We start from the raw sequence: 16,856 nt of genomic DNA on the forward strand, positions 1-16,856 counted from the left end.
TTGTACTGGTCATTTTAAACTATGTCGTTATGCCCCCGTTGCGCGGTGCTAGTGTGCTTATAAATTTGGTTAAAATTTACCGTGTTTTACTTTTTAGCGCTAGTGTTCATTTCGAATTGCTCCTAGGCTCGCTTCTAGGTGGCAGCACTACATTCTTTATGTAATGTATGTCAACGCCATCACTGTGAAATCGAGTTTTTATGTCGGGCAGCCTGCGTAGGCGGCGCTGAGGTGCGATTTAAATCTTTACACGCGTTTTTAACGAAGTTTTGTTCGAGCCTCCATCACAGAGAACAGACGTTCATCTTCATTCGCGTGCTTGTGTAAAAATTTTACTGGTCATTTTAAAGTATGTCGTTATGCCCCCGTTGCGCGGTGCTAGTGTGCTGATAAATGTTGTTAAAATTTGCCGTGTTTTTACTTTTTAGCGCTAGTGTTCATTCCGAATTGCTCCTAGACTCGCTCCTAGGGTGGCAACACTACATTGTTTATGAAGTGTATGCCAACGCCATCACTTAGTGAAATTGAGTTTTATGTCGGGCAGCCTGTGTTGGCGGCGCTGAGGTGCGATTTAAATCTTTACACACGTTTCTAACGAAATTTTGTTCGAGCATCCATGTCTGTTCTCTGTGCATCCATGTCTGTTCTCTGCGCCCGTAGAGAGAATGCAATGAACGTTGAACTTACTCATGCAAGAAATATGCGTGGATCAGCTGAGGGGGTTTCTGTAAAGCCGTAAGGTGGCTATTTCGGCTCATGTACGGCGATTGGTGCCTAAGCGCTTCCCAATCCTTACACGATCTGGATGTTTTATCAGGTGTCTGGTTGCAGATTTTGGTTTATCTTACTCCGAGATACGATACACTGAAAACAACCTTGCTTTTTGAGAGTTGCTCCACTTGTTTTAGGAAAAATAAAACATTCTTCCAAACACGTTCTAAAATACATTTCTATTACTTAGCTAATCAAAGTTACACAATTCATAGGCTATACCGCTATATGGCACTAGGATTGGTTTTCTCAGCACCCATTTCATTAAGTGTGATCCAATTCTCACACACCCACTCTTGTGTTCTGAGCACCTTTTATGGTACATGGGGGCAACGTTAAGGATCTCCATCCTTGGTTTGAGCCCAAGTCTGATTCTCATCGACTTTGTTTATTTTTCTGTTAGGGTTTTGCCGCCAGGCGATCTTGCGGCTGTCTCTGCTGCGATGTCCTGCCGGATTGCAGCGTTTGCTTGCAGATTTCATCTTTGCTCTTACGTTGTCTGTGGCCTGCCTACGCCCATTCACGCCCATGTGGAGTTGCCGTTGATATCAGATCGTCGATGGAGCTCAGTACCAGTTGTGTACCAACCAGGCCCGAGCTGTAAAACATAGACATCGGGTGATGAATACTTGCGAATCTATGTGATCTCTGCCAATACGCACTAAGTCTCACTGGTGTATAACATTACAGATTTCATGTTAGAGTTGAGTATTCGAGGTTTGGTGCATTGCCTGGAAATATTGGATTTCCATGTTCTATGTAGATCTTGGTCCGCCGTCCGACTTTGGCTGGCTTTGGTTTCGACCAGGTTTCGACCTTCTCCACTGTTTGCTCGGCTGCTGTGGAGTTGGAGTTTGTTGAGTGGGAGCATATGACCAGGTCATTCAGTTTACTCTACTTGGTAGAGCACTGTGGCGTTAGTAGAGCAGTATCATCATCTCGTTCGATTGCTCTATGGAGGTAGACTGCTAGAGAGGTCCATGATTTGGTCGACAACGATGGGAAACAGCAACAGAGGTGTAGTAGGTATTGCGGACGTTATTAATAGTTAGGCTACGTTGACATAACTGGTATGAGCTTTAGCAAAAAGCTTCTATCCGAAAAAAAGCATACTCGAAAACTCGAGCGAAAACTTGGTGCTCGAAATTAACTGATTGAAACCGGAAACCGATTACCGAAGACAGACGACTTTTGACGACAGGGATTTGCAACAGTAACATGGGGAAAAAGAGAGACGGGGTTCAATGTAAAAAAAAAGTACCTCCACATTCTCTGCTCTGGGAGAAAGCAAGACAGCGCCCTATGATTTACATGATTTATCTAAGAGGGAGAAAGATGCAAATCTAGAAAAAAAAGAAAAAAGGAGCGAGCGGCCTTGTAACCGACTCTCAGGACGATTGTCATTCTGTTGGATACTTTCTGCGTGAGCGGACGCGAAAACGGAGTGCTCCTTTCGGCGTTAAATTTTTGAAGATGGCTTCTAAACGGCCGATGGATGGTTCCATGTGCGACAATGGCGTGGTCGGTGGCATCGGAGACGTTCCGCCCCGGTAAGTTCTTTTTTCCTTTGAAGTCTACACACTTAATCAGCTTTTCAATGTTCGGTATTTTGTTTGCTGAGTTTCAACTGTAAAATATCTTTTTTACTGAAATACAGGTTTTTTACTAGACCTCCAATGATTGTCAGTGATAAACTCCCGAGTTTCGGTAAAAAATGATGTTTATTGCTCTGACGTTTACTTATTTTTACTGAACAAATCATTAAATTCGTAAATTGCTGAACTGCACAAGAAGTCGGTACATATCAAAACAGCGCCACTGGTGAAAAATGAAAACTTACCGACTACCTAGTTATTAGAAAAATACTGAACGCTTTTGTAGAGCCCTTTGCTGTTGTTCACTCGGTTATTTACACAAGTCTCTAAAGTCTCATAATCGCTAACAAATAAAAAGAACAACTAATTTCCATATTTTTAGACTCGATTCTAGATGTTAAGAGCAGCCTCCTCTTGGCTGTGGTAGACAGCATCCGACGGAGGTACGCCACTGGCCGCCATCAGCATCTCCGTTTCAATTTTCGAGCGCTTCCCACTTTGATTTGAAGGCGGCTTTGGGATCCTGCTGCATGGCTACCGCTGCTCCGGACATTCGGTCTTGCATGGTTTGCGTCTGATCAGCGGCATTGTTTTCTCCAGCCCCCGATTACTATCAACAGTAAAACGTTGATAAAGTGACCCTTGACCATATCGGACAACATTGCGGATTGGGACTGGGTGGAGCCCGTATCTGTGTCGTGAAATAACCCGTTTACTCATCATCGGAGAAGCCGCGTCGTCTTCAATATGTGTCAATTCGTTTTTTTTTGTGTGATGAAATCCACAGTGAAAAGTATTGGCGGATGATTCCGACCAGAAAGGTGATAAGCAGAATCTGCAGAAACACCCAACTCTGGCATGTTTTCGTTACACCATGTATAACTTTGGATCAAGATTAAAAAATCGTATTTAACTTACAAAATCTAGCAGAAATTATCACAAAACCCCTGAAATTTCTTATACTTACTTATATTTCATGCGAAAGCGCATTGATTAGATACTGTCCAATCAGTAAAATATTTTCCAAAACATAAATCCTCATTTACTGACTAACTCAGTTATGTTCACATAAACAAACTATCCTTATTACCGATTTTAATGTTTATTTGACGTTTCTCGTTTATGCTGACAACTCGGTAATGTAAAATATTGCTGATGAAATTACTGGGTGATCCGTAGTCCAAAAACTCAGTAAAATTTTACCGACTCCGGTAAAATAAAGTAGCTGTGTAAAACTAAGAACTGGAAAGAGGCAATTGATGCAAGCAGTGATGGCACAAAAAAAAAATTGGGAGAACGAAGAAAGAGAAAAGTCGACACGAAAAATAGCGTAAAAGTGAGAAAAATAAATAAATAAGTGATTTAATGTGAAAAAGATTGTAACTGAGAATGACTGTAAGATGTACTGACGATGATTGAAAAAATATGTGCAAATGAAACTGATGATTGACAGAAAAAATGTAATGAAAAAAGGGAGGTTAAAGAAAAAAAAAAGGAAAAAACAGGCCAAAAAAAAAACATATATAAAAAAAAAAGGAGAACGAAAAATTGGAATGGTCTGATTTCATTGAATTCATGGTGAAAAAAAAAATGCCTAGAACGAAAAAAAAAGTTGTGGTACGTAAAAAATGAGATAATGAGTAAGAAAAGCGAGAAAATTGATGATAGTAAACGAAAAAATACGAATAGAAGAAAAAAGTGGAAAAAAAATGTTGAAAAAAAAAAAAAAATATTGGGATGCATATTGTAGATATTTGATAGTTAATTTGCTGAAAAAAAAAAAGTTATATTGAAAATTAGTGTGGTTTAGATTCATCTATTCCAGAAAATCGAGAAAGAAAAACACGAAACTGGAGACGGCACTGAAGGAACTGGCAGCTGCTAAGGCAAGCAATGCATTGCTAAGCGCGGAATGGAATAAGGCACAAGAAACGATCAGGAATCTACAAAGTACTTCGGAAGCACCAGGCAGTGAAGCAAGTAGTGATGTGAACACTGATGAATTTATTGACATTATCGGACCATCGAGTACACACCGTGATAGGAATACAAGAGAAACTACGAGATTTCACGCTTCATGTCTTCCGTCAATCAAATGTCGGTTTCATCGATAACCGTGCCTGAGTGCAAAACCATCCTCGGTAGCGAAATGATTGGACGCCAAGACTTTGAAGCATGGAGGATCTATTGGTGGATTCCATGAAGCTCGCCGGTATAACAGATGAGGGCACTCAATATATATTGCTTAAGGTGAAGGCCGGACAACAGTTGCTAGAAATCTTGAAAACACGAAGTCAACTAGCGATGCTCCTGGATCCAGACGAATTCCTTTTTCGAATGCTTTGTTTCGGTTGAAGGCATACTTTTCATCGGGATCTGATGTCATGCTCCAAAGTGAGGAAGTTGGCGTTAATGCAACAGCAACCAGGTGAGAACGACATATCATTTTATGCGAGTGGGTGCAACCGCCAGATTGTGCGAGTTTGGTATGGACAAGGAATTTGAAGAGATTGTGGGAACAGTGGCGGAACAAGCGCGCAACAGAGAAGTTCGGACTGGCGGCCTTAAACTGTTAAGCCGGAAAGGTACGTTCACCGACTTAGTGGATGAAGTTCGTGAAATTGAAGCTATTCGTTTAAACGAAGAGTACTTCAATATGAAACATGGCAGCCAAACACCGGTGGCGACTATTGCACGAGTGACGAGTGGAGAGTATCGTCAGCAGTACAGAGGAAGACCAGCTGGAGTAGCCCGTGGAAGATATGCAGCACAACAAATCCACTGAGACGGGCAATGCAAGCTCGAAACTTGACCAATTGGAGAGGATCTACCAGCTCTATCCCGGAGCGTTGCTTCAGATGTAATAGTTTGTTTCATAAAGTAAATAATTGCTTCGCCGCGGATAAAATTTGCCTGAATTGTGGTGGTAAAGGGCACCTGTAACGCGCTTGCCGGACTTTTCGTGCGAGACAGGCCCATACAACAACATAGCGAGCGGGTTACAGACACGAAGCTATCGGAGATTTCAGCAGTAACTGCGAAGGAGGAAACTAAACCTGAGGAACCGATTGAGCAGGAAAATGTAAGTCTTATTCCGTAATCTTCACAAATGCCACTTGGAAGTAACGCAAAGTAACGTTAATCATCGCCTAATAGTATGTTGTTCCTTAACTGTTCAATTTAATTGGGTTCATAATAAATAAATAAAATCTAATGAGCAAATAGGTATCTGTTCTAATAAAATACACTCCATGTTGATCATATCCATTAAAAGATTCAGAAATTAATTCTACCCACAATAATATGAAACTAAACTATTTCTCTTTATTCGTCATTTTGAGAATCATAAACAGTCATTAGTTTAAATCCGGGAGTAGTGGCTCACCTTATTTCAAAAGTTGGATGATAGCACTAAGTTAGGATTGTTTGTCTTGACAGGTTCCGACAACCCAAGCACAGGACAACGTCGTTTCTGCAATTACTAAGGTGCCAGGCATCCGTGACGATGGTGTGATAAGGGTGGTTATTTCAGGATTTCCTTGTGATTTCCTTATAGATTCGGGAGCGCAAGTGAACACGCTAACTGAGTATCTGTTGAACCAGTTGATCGATGACGAGTCTTGCCGAAAAGGTGTTCATAATTTACAATTCAAAGCGGATCGATCTCTTAAGGCCTATGCGACATCTGGTGAGATACCTGTTATAGGAACTTTTGAAGCTTTCATGTTCGTTTCAGAAGATCGGCCAGTATTATTAGAAAAGTTTTACGTCGTAAAAGAATTGCAATCATTACTCGGTAGACCAACGGCTACTAGGTATAGCGTGCTTTTGCTAGGCCTCCAGGTTCCATTGTGCCTAGATGCTTCGAAAGCTTTTCAGTTTCATGGTATTGATATCGCTTATATAAGTTCCGACAAAGCATTCCCCAAATTCAAAATTCCGCCTGTTGTAATTCGTTACGATAAGACTAAGCCTCCATGTCGGAATATTTTCTTCAACATTCCGATAGCTATGAAGTCGCGGGTCGAAGAAAGACTACAACAGTTGATGACGGCTAACATAATTGAACGAGTCACGGATGAGATGGACCCTTCCTTTTGTTCCTCCCTTTGAGAGGGGCAAAGTGGTTCTCTACCATTGATTTAAGCAATGCTTTCTTTCATGTAGAGCTCCACGACGACAGCCGCCATTTGACCAATTTTATGACGGAGTTCGGGATGTTCCGTTGTGTCAGAATGCCGTTCGGACTGTGCAATGCCCCGGACATCTTTCAGGAGGTGATGCAGCGAAAGATTTTGGGGGGCTGCAAGGGTGTCAGGAATTATCTTGACGATATATTGATATTTGGAGAGACCATTGAGGAACACGACAATAACTTGGCGGCAGTACTGGAGCGACTGGAAGAGCATCGGGTGGAAATTAATAAATCAAAGTGTGTAATCCGGAGTCAAGAGCTTCCGTTTCTAGGATTTATTTTAACATCGGACGGCTGGCAAATCGAAGAGGATAAACTATGCCATCAGGAATTTTCGTAAACCTGAAAATTGTGCAGAGGTGAAAGCTTCCTTGGGCTAATCACCTTTGTCGATCGTTTTTTGGTTCATCGCGCGACGAAAACCGAACATTTACGGACGTTGGCCAATGCTGAAAGGTTTTATTGGACAGACAAAGAGGAGATCGAGTTTATAACTCTACAGAAGGAAACGTTGAATCACATCAAGACATTGGGGTTTTTCTCCACCACAGATCGTACTGAATTATTCGTAGATGCGTCATCGATAGGTTTGGGAGCTGTTCTCGTTCAGTTTAACAGCGCAAACATCCCAAGAATCATCGCGTTATTGCTTCCAAAAGCCTAACATCAACGGAGCAAAGATACCTCAAACGCAGAGGAGGCTCTGGCAGTAGTTTGGGGGTGGAGCGATTCTCGTTCTACCTAACGGGTCGTCAGTTTATTGTTCGAACGGATGCTACTGCCAACGAATTTATATACAACTGCCAGCATAGAATAGGTAAAAGAGCTGTCTCGAGAGCAGAAGCTTGGTCATTAAGACTGCAACCATATGATTTTACCATAAAAGGGTTGCAAGTGAAGACAACGTGGCGGATGCCTTATCCCGTCTAATTCGATGCTCTCAGGCAGCAGAACCGTTCGAAGATGAGAATGAGAATCATCTATTGTACGTGCTAGACGGGGAATGGACATTACGTTGGACGAAATCGAGAAAAGTCGGAGACGGATACTGAAATGCAAAAATTTGCTTAGCTTTGCGGTTTGATAAGTGGCTGAGAGAGTTGCGGCGCTACGAGTGCCCGAAGGAAGATCTGCACAATCTCGGTTTCCTGGTTTTCAAAACGATACCATCGTACTCCCAATGCACTCCGAAAAAAGCTTTATTTTCAGCCCATGGGGGCCACGTTGGAGAGATTGCCATGAAAAGGATCATGCGGCAATTTTTCTGGTGGCCAGGAATGGCCAAGGATACGGAGAACTTTGTTAAGGGGTGTGAAACCTGTGCTGTGCTATCTAGAAGGAACCCTTCAATTCCGCTTTCCTTCTCGTGAGCTGCCGGATGGTCCGTGGGAGGTCCTTCAAATAGATTTCCTAACGGCAACCGGTTTTGGTTCAGAAAAAATTCTTAGTTTTAACAGATACATATTCTCGATACCTCTATGTTATCGAAATGAACAATTTGACTGCTGAAAGTACAAACGCTGCTCTCTGTGATATTTTTAAACTTTGGGGCTGTCCAGAAATTATGCAAAGCGACAATGGTCCTCCATTCAAGAGCGCAAATTTCTGTGATTTTTGGGAAGAAAAAGGCGTTAAGATACGCAAGGCTATTCCATTGAGCCCGCAATCTAATGGAATGATAGAGCGGCAAAACCAAGGAATAATAAAGGCTCTTGCAGCGGCTCGGATAGATGGAGTTCATTCGAGAATGGTTCTAGACCGTTATGTGCATAAGCAAAATACTTTGGTCCCCCATGCCAGGCTAAATGTCACACCATTCGAACTAATGGTAGGATGGCGGTTCCGGTACTTTTCCAGTTTGTAGAAGGAGGGTGATGGACAGACATTAGATCGAACAGACCTGAGAGAGAAGGATTCGAAGCAAAGCTAGTCAGCAAGAAACACGCTGATATGGCCAGAGGAGCAAAAAGAGGCAGATATAAATATCGGAGACGTAGTTCTACTTCATCAACAACGGAAAACGAAAACCGATCGTTCTTTTTCAGCTGAACGTTACACGGTTATTGCTAGACAAGGAGCAAAAGTGGTAGTAATGAGCGGAAACGGAGTCCAATACGCTCGGAATGTGCACGACGTCAAGCTGGCTCCACCTATCGAACGAAACACAACCACTATGGAAACAATTCAGCAGGATTCTACACTTTCGTCGGAACATGGTATGGCGGAACTACCAGAAGATGTTGGTTCGAACAGAATTGAACGCAACTTACGTGCGAGACAAGAACTAAAGAAGCCATCGAAATATGACGATAATTTTGTCTACCTAATTTACCACTAAATAAGTTATCAGTTGCAACGCAATCCTGTAATAAAAGAACAGAGATTAATAAAATATATGCATATAAAAAAATGGAACGATACGCTTTCTGATTTCACGGTTGATTATCTGATCTTTGCAGGTTCGAATATTAATTTGCTCGGAGCAAGTTTGCGAAGTATAGTGTTGGATATATGGCTGCTATGTGAATATTATTATCCCACAGTCTTGTTGAGTTTATGGCAGGGAAGATCACGGAGGGCTTAAACTTCTATACGACGCCTGCTGGTCCTGGGTGACGCTGTGACCGTGTTGATAACTGCACTGGGCCCGGTGGTTGGATTAACATAAATTTAGCTTTCTCTTCATAGCTTCATAATAAAAATCGTCTCGACTCGACGTGCCTCCTTTGGGCTAGAGTGGGTGGTTCCAAGCTGTTCCAAGTATTCGTTCAGGCACTTTGAGATGGATGCGGTCTTTCCTCCTGTAATAACTGATTTCTGTTTTATAGGGAAACTGTTTTTACTCACATTTCCGTTCAAAAGAAAAACGTATGAGAATTGATCTCTAGCTCATTGCTCCTAAGCCTACTGTGCAGCAACAGTAAACTCAACCAAACTTTTCAATGATAACATATTTAGGTAAGGAAAATGTCCATCTGCCAAGCATAGCGTCACAGTGCATACAACAACAAAGGCTGACTCAGCACGAATGCTTAAACATCCAGTTTGAATGTAAACATGTGACGTAACTACTATTGTCGAACAGAGTTAAGTTGCTGAGGCTTTGCACTTCAACATGGGGCGATAAAATATACGTCATTACTGTATCCTACGAACCTATACCTTGCCGTGGCACAGTGATGAAAGCGTTTCTGCTTTGCACGACTATCCGAACACAAAATATGGAATTCCTCACCTTAGTAATCTATAGGTTCATTGAGATGCAGCAAAGGTAACATCAACGTAAGGTACGATCAAAACTGAGACACAAAAACAGGTATGTTTTGACTGACAGATGGCGCTTATAGATACGATAGAGATTATAGATGTGCAGGTAAGTTTTTAATGCCCACTTCTTTAACCTCATTTGGGCTCACAGAATACCAGTTGACACGATTAAAAGTTTTTAAAGAAACCTCGCTGAATTAATTCTGGCTTGTACAAAACTATGAAATTAGTTACGCTGTGGAATAAATTACGAAAATGGTCAGAAAAAAAAAATGCTTTACATCGCAACTTAAAGGGCAAAACTCCACAAATACATCGCAAACTGAAATCGGGTTAGTTTAAATTTTGAAAATAATAACAGACATAGAGTACACAAGGGAAATATTGTAGTAGGTATTGCGGACGTTATTAATAGTTAGGCTACGTTGACATAACTGGTATGAGCTTTTGCAAAAAGCTTCTATCCGAAAAAAAGCATACTCGAAAACTCGAGCGAAAACTTGGTGCTCGAAATTAACTGATTGAAACCGGAAACCGATTACCGAAGACAGACGACTTTTGACGACAGGGATTTGCAACAGTAACATGGGAAAAAGAGAGACGGGGTTCAATGTAAAAAAAAAGTACCTCCACATTCTCTGCTCTGGGAGAAAGCAAGACAGCGCTCCCATGATTTACATGATTTATCTAAGAGGGAGAAAGATGCAAATCTGAAAAAAAAGAAAAAGGAGCGAGCTGGCCTTGTAACCGACTCTCAGGACGATTGTCATTCTGTTGGATACTTTCTGCGTGGGCGGACGCGAAAACGGAGTGCTCCTTTTGGCGTTCAAATTTTGAAGATGGCTTCTAAACGGCCGATGGATGGTTCCATGTGCGACAAGAGGTATAATACATGCACCCTTGTCTCACTCTTTTACTCACTCACGATTCCGTGGTCAATTAGTACCAGATGGAAGGACTCTTGAAATTAAATGACCTGCTCCAGCATGATGCAAAACGTGACAGAATAGTTCTCACAAGATCGTCCGAGGCGGAATCCTGCCTCTTTTTTTTTTCTTCCTAAGCAATGGAGGGGGAATCTGCTCAACAGACATCCTGGGTTGTCCAGGAAGTGCGGGGTTAGGGACCACCTCCAACAGCAAACGAGGGAGGCAGGACTGCATCCCCGACCCGCTAAACCGTTTCCATTGCCGCCTGGACCATCGCCCCTTCGGTACAACCAGAAAGTAATGCTTCAAAGGGGGTTCAGTGAGTAACGCACCCTCGAGGTTAGCTGCATGTCCTTGCAGCATTGAACATCGTAACTCGCTTTTTTAGAAGAACACCATGGTATCGTGCCAGCGCATTGCCGGCTTTCCAGGTGGCCTTACCACGCCATATGTTCTCGGAAGGTGGGAAGGGTCGACTTCGCGCCTGCTTCCCTCTGCACAACTGGTATCAAGAATGATGATGCCGCGTGCACCCCAAATTGACCTCTCTGCGATAGGGCCTATTCGCCAGCACACATAGGGACTTGCCGACGCGGCGCCTACGCCTGCCCCAGCCTTCACGAGGACCCCTTTCCGTCCTCCGGCTCGGAACCCACCCGGTTGACCGACGCCGCGAAAGCGACGATACCATGTTGTTCTTCACGCGGCCACTTGTTCGATAAAAGGATCGAGTTCGACCACAGGGCACCGGTATGACCCATGAAGCCGACTCCGAACCCTTGGACTACCTCTTATTTGCGCCTGAACTAGCCATTCCTCGAGTCCACGCGCCACCTTCTGTGTAGCTCCGAGACGATTTGGACGATAGCCGATAAAACGGCGTTCCAGCCAACTTCATCTTTACACATCCTCCGGACTAGGTTGTCCAGGGTAGTGTCCAGACCACATGTGGCAAGCATGTGGTCATGCATTGTGCGAAAACGCGGGCACACGAACAACACGTTTCCTCTAAACCTGCGCACACCGGACACTCGGGCGAGGCCGAGTGTCCGAACCGGTGTAGGTACTGTCTGAAGCAACCATGGCCTGTGGGACCTGGGTCAGGTGGAAAGTGATTTCCATGGCGCCTCTTGACCCACGTACCTATCTCCGGTATCAACCTATGTGTCCAGCTACCCTTAGTGGAACTGTCCCACGCATCGCTGCCATTTGACCATTGAGGCCAACCTGACAGTCCTACGGATGCCTCTCGTGCCGCGCATTTCGAAGCACTCTATGTCTTCACCGATAACGATGTCAATAGGCATCATACCGGTGATGACGCAAAGTGCATCGTGCGACACGGTGCAGTACGTACGCTGCTTCGCAACTCTTAGGGCACATGAGCCTATTCGTACTTTCTAACTTCGTTCTGTAGCAGTTAATACGCAGGGCCGTGCCCCAAGCTGGTCCCCTATACCTCAGTATGGACAGAGCAACGCTAGCCAGAAGCTTGCGCTTGCTGGCATGAACCGCAGAGCTATTGGACATCATCCGGGACAATGCCACTATAGCTATGGAGGCACGCTTGCAGGCGTAATTGACGTGGCTACCAAAGGTGAGCTTATTGTCGATCATTACCCCGAAGAGCTTGATGGAGCGTTCAGAGGTGACCGTGCAGTTGCCTGCCCTTATCACCGCTTATTGCTCCGACTATCGGTTGTTAACAACAACCACCTCAGTCTTGTGGTGAGCCAGTTCTAACTTCCTGGAACTCATCTTCTTCTTCTTCTTATTGGCATTACATCCCCACACTGGGACAGAGCCGCCTCGCAGCTTAGTGTTCATTAAGCACTTCCACAGTTATTAACTGCGAGGTTTCTAAGCCAAGTTACCATTTTTGCATTCGTATATCATGAGGGTAGCACGATGATACTTTTATGCCCAGGGAAGTCGAGACAATTTCCAATCCGAAAATTGCCTAGACCGGCACCGGGAATCGAACTCAGCCACCCTCAGCATGGTCGTGCTTTGTAGCCGCGCGTCTTACCGCACGGCTAAGGAGGGCCCACCTGTAACTCATCTACTCCTCCACAATTGCGGAATCCTGCCTCTGCCGTCGGAGAATTGTTAACCTTTCCCTATATCTGAATTAGGAGAGGTTAAATTAATGATTTTGTGTGTGTTACTTCTACGTGAAGTTAAACGATTTACAATGATATGGATAATGCATGTTCATGAATTAGAGGCAAGTATAAATTGATAGTTCCCGTTAGGCTGCAGCAGGAAGAATAGAAGTCGATTTGAAAGCAGTGGAGATATATGGCAGTACACGATGTTCCTTCCCTCCCTTCATGAACGGGAGGAAGAATATCGTGATAAGTGCCATCACAAATATTGCCCTCCGCTCGCTTTCAAATCGACTTCTATAAAAACAGTCTTCATGCCTGCCGTATCCTAACGGGAACTATCAATTCTATACTTTCGCCTCTAATTCTATCATGAACATGTGCGTCTAAGTTTGGAAGATGATATTAGCATTTCCATATCATAGGAGAGGTTGTCAAAACTTGAAGAAGTTGTTGTAAGTTGTCGAGCAAACGTTTCAGCTGATCAGCTGGATCGATGAGTGACTGACAAGTCGCGTATTTATCTATCATCCGGATTCGTCCTTGCTCCATTCAGGCGTCGTGATTAATTAAATTAATTGTTGCCGGTTTCCTACCATCGTCGGCTGAGGAGTCCTCCTACGCCCGCTTCTCATGTCTGCAGGCAGCAGACCCGCTTTTAGTTGACAGGACTAGTATTTAGCTTCTCTGGAAATGGATCAGCTGAAAACGGAGTCTTGAGTCCGTAATACACGCAGCGCTGACATCGTTTTTGACCATTATCCTCTAATTGGTGACAACGCGTTGCTCGGATTCAGCGGTGTCAGCAGAGGCTCGGGCGACGAATCAAAAGAGACCGTCCAGAAGACCCAGCTGTGAAGAAATCGTTCGTTGAAGATCTTAGAACTCGGGTAGTGGATGTTCTGAAAGGTGGCAACGTAGAAGATAAGTGGGCAGTGAAGAATGCTTTTATCGAAATCGGCGGGAAAAACTTGGGTGAGCTGCTCACTCAGCGAAAAGAATGGATTACAGATGTAACCCGACGGAAGATTGAGGAGCGTAGAGAAGCAAACGGTGCAGAAAATGAAGAATTAGAGAAGTAAAGTAGAGTCAGTCAACGGTATGTATTCCTGTAAGTGGGAGTCGGGTGCTACTGCGGACAGGACAGGCGGGCATGGGTGGACTTCCTGACCGTGGCCGATGAGAAAGGATGACTGCTGCAACCAGAGGTTATTGCCTCAATTGCTCTTTGACTTGGACAGCTGAAGTGTTGGTTCGAGAACTTCGAACAGCGTCTTCAAGTCTCAGCCAGTGTTCTTCAAAAACCACCCATCCGAGGCATACAATTTGAAGTATATACTAATGATCACGAAAAACGATATATTAAAGCCTGTCCATGTTAAATATCAGACACTTAGGTACTGTCCACTTAATTTGTCGCCATTTTTATCAATTTGGGCGTGTTCAAAACATCCGAAACCAGCACATAAAGCAGACAGATTCAGCTGTCATGTAAATTGATCGTCTCAGTGGTCTGTGAATATTTTCAAAAATTGCCTGATTTGAAATTTAACGAGGACAGGCTTTAGTAATGCGACGCTCATTTATGCTGAGTGAGTTCAAAGGGCTGACCGTTGGGCTTTTTGAAGTCCCCCAAACTTTGCAGTAGTTGGACAATCGGAGGATTTAAATATCTTGACAGTCTGATATCAGCAGATAGCGAAATTGGGATCGACATAGAACCACGAGCTGGGGATAACTTTGCGAGTTATCGAAATATTTGGAAAATCAACCGGATTGATCCACGCACCAAAGTTTGAGTGTACCACTCGATCTTGGAACGTGTTGAGTATATAGGCAAAGATAACGCAGATAATGTTTAAAATTTACAATTCGGATGACCATTCAGCTGGATAGCGTGTGCCGAGCAACATAAAAGCCATAAAATACCGTTATAAATATGTAGATGTTCGAGAACATTGGTGGAAATGGGTAGGCCACATATTGCAAGGGAGCTTAGACGGAATCTTTAAGCAAGAGTCCCCTTAATATGCGTGACCTGATAGGATATAGAATATTTATGCCGATAGATATATATGCTGTTATTTTTATTTGAAATACTCTTGGTGACAAATGTATGGTCTGTAAATGACATATCGTACCAAGATAAAAACAGTGATGCACATGTTAAATATCTTGGCTGTGCATATGCACAGCACATGTTTCGAAATGGACAAATTGATATGAAATTTGCGAAAAAGGCGTGATAGCCCCTACACAACAAGACCACTTAAAGGTCACATTTGCGGAAAAGCCATAAGAATCCGAGTACCAACCTCCACCGCGGTTAGCTCTCTTTTGCAAATTGAATATCTTTCGGATGCTTGATTTGTCCAATCTCCAATTTTTTTTTTCGCCTCCTCAATATTTTTGGAAAGTTGAAGGGGGTGACATAAAATAAATTTAATATTTGTATCGGCCTTATAAGCTTTTTAAAATGATCTTCCCGTCCCAAAGTTGACACCGTCGTGTGCAAGATGAATACACAGCTAGGTGTTTCAATCTGCCCAGTTTATGGACGAGAAGAAGGCGGGGGTGAAAAATTCATTTTCGATGCAAAACATAAACAAACCGGCTGGCTCTTCCATACTAAAATCCAAGATGGCTGAATCGTGAATTGGGCAGATTGGAACACCTAGTGGTGTATTCATCTTGGTCGTGTGTCTTCATCTTTAGTTTTACTTGGATTTGTCTATATTCATGGCCTACTAGCAACTCCTACAATAGCTTTTTCGATACACCTTGGTATATGAGAAAGGCAAAAATAATACCTAATTAGGATATGGTGATTGTTGAAAAAGAATATTGCGGCAAGGTTGCCGTTTCAGAGAAGTGTTCCGAAGCGGAATATCCTATGGTACGAATGGTTTCAATATCTTTTGCATCAAGAAAACACGTTTTAAAGCAGTTTGGCCATATATTTATTATAAAATACGCTGTAAAAAGTAGGATCAAATCGGTTGAAGTCAAACTCCACTTCATAGTATGCAATGATCTCTTACCACACTCTATCGAACGCAGGTACTGGTAGTGCGTGTGATACAACTATGAATTGTCGAACCCTCGACATTGATGATGCTACTGGTCAGTGGCTTGGTTGGAAATTATGTGTCTAGTTGAGTGTAATAAATTTCCTCTACCAGGCAAAAATGGTAAAATAAATTTTGCGCAGTACGCCCCGTTGTAGTGCAATGCCCACTCCGCAACGTTGTGCAGCATGCAGGATGGTGCTGCCCGGGAAGCCAGCGCAAAAGTGAGTGCTTGAATGGTAATTTTAATTTTAGGTTTTGTAAACATGACGCCAGTGGCGATGTCGATTGGACAACCATATATTTGAATTGTGCGAAAAGCTTGCATAAGCTCATTAACCACGTATAGCATTTTGTGGTTGGCAGAGGATATTCCTGAGCTCTATCATGTAATGCAGTGCGGTCGATACCAAGAGGATTTTGACAATCAATTTGCTTGCAGCTGGATACAGCGAATATCAATGGTTTAAAGGATAATTAAACAATATAACAATTATGGAAACAATATACCTATATGTAAATATGTAAGTATGTTCAGATGTGTTTAAGCCGCTAGACCGAATCGAGAATTGAACTCGCCAAAATTATATATTGAAATAAAAATATTGTTTCAGTAACTGTTGCAAAGGTAGTTTAATTATTATTTTTGAGTGAAGCATTCTCGTCTTCATGGGCATAAGACGATTCATTGTACTCGCCACACAATTCATGCAATTCGCGGGCATAGAAAAGCTTTCAATTAATGCTTTGTTTACTTTCCAAAACTGCTGAGATTCGCATATTTGTCCCATGTTTGCTGGCATTCCTATGCCCATGAATCAGTTATGCGTATAATGCATTCTGCGGAGGTATAAAAGTGGAAGTACAGTAGAGGGATTGGACAGACATTATCCCCGGAACACTTATTCCCCTCCATTTTTCCG

The sequence above is a fragment of the Armigeres subalbatus genome, chromosome 2 (genome assembly GCF_024139115.2).
Source record: "Armigeres subalbatus isolate Guangzhou_Male chromosome 2, GZ_Asu_2, whole genome shotgun sequence".
Lineage (NCBI taxonomy): Eukaryota > Metazoa > Arthropoda > Insecta > Diptera > Culicidae > Armigeres > Armigeres subalbatus.